Raw genomic sequence first — 683 nt, forward strand, 5'->3', positions numbered from 1 at the left:
GGGTCCGGGACACGAACCGCGGTCGACTACGTGGGAGTCCAGCTACATAGCCATTACGCTAACTGCTGGTTCCCGGCACCACAATTTGACTTGTAATTTAATTCCATTTTTCCACAACCTTTTTGAAGTCTCCTTATGTAAATGGCTGATAAGCACATGAAAAATGCAAATCGAACACACATCGAACTCTCACTTCACACTCACTATAGACAGTATTTCAATATTATTTTTTAGAGAGATTTTTGCTATAGGGTGAGTGCACTAATTGGAGAGACAGAGAGACAGAAAGCGAGAAATCACCCCCCAGGGGGGATGGCCACGCCACAATCCCTTCTCCTCCATTCTCCTCTCGGGATCTTGGGCACGCACACACATGCGCCCGGCGTGAGATTTAAGCCACCGGGTCTGGGACGCGAACCACAGTCGACTACGTGGGAGTCCAGCGACATAGCCATGACACCAAGTGCTGGTCCCTGATGCCCACAAGTTTGAAATTGGGGATTGAGTCTAATTTGCTGTCCTAGTTCCCTGGTCAAGGGCAGATTTTGGGGTCGGCAGGTGGCATGATGAGTGGGGGCACTGAACACTCCCATATGGCTGCCCATGGTTCAAGTCCTAGACCTGGCAGCTTGCTTTCTCACTTTCCCTTTCTCTCCCCCTCAGTCTGTCTGGTCAAAATAAAT

At 49.8% G+C, this 683-nt stretch overlaps 1 protein-coding gene across 1 annotated transcript in view; it reads right to left on the minus strand.

Moving 5' to 3' along the window:
* GDF15 (growth differentiation factor 15) overlaps positions 1-683 on the minus strand; it is an 11,499-nt gene that overhangs the window by 10,378 nt on the left and 438 nt on the right. The gene's annotated exons all lie outside the window — the stretch shown is intronic.

This window comes from Tupaia chinensis, unplaced genomic scaffold (genome assembly GCF_000334495.1).
Source record: "Tupaia chinensis unplaced genomic scaffold, TupChi_1.0 Scaffold000201_1, whole genome shotgun sequence".
In the NCBI taxonomy this organism is placed as follows: Eukaryota; Metazoa; Chordata; class Mammalia; order Scandentia; family Tupaiidae; genus Tupaia; species Tupaia belangeri.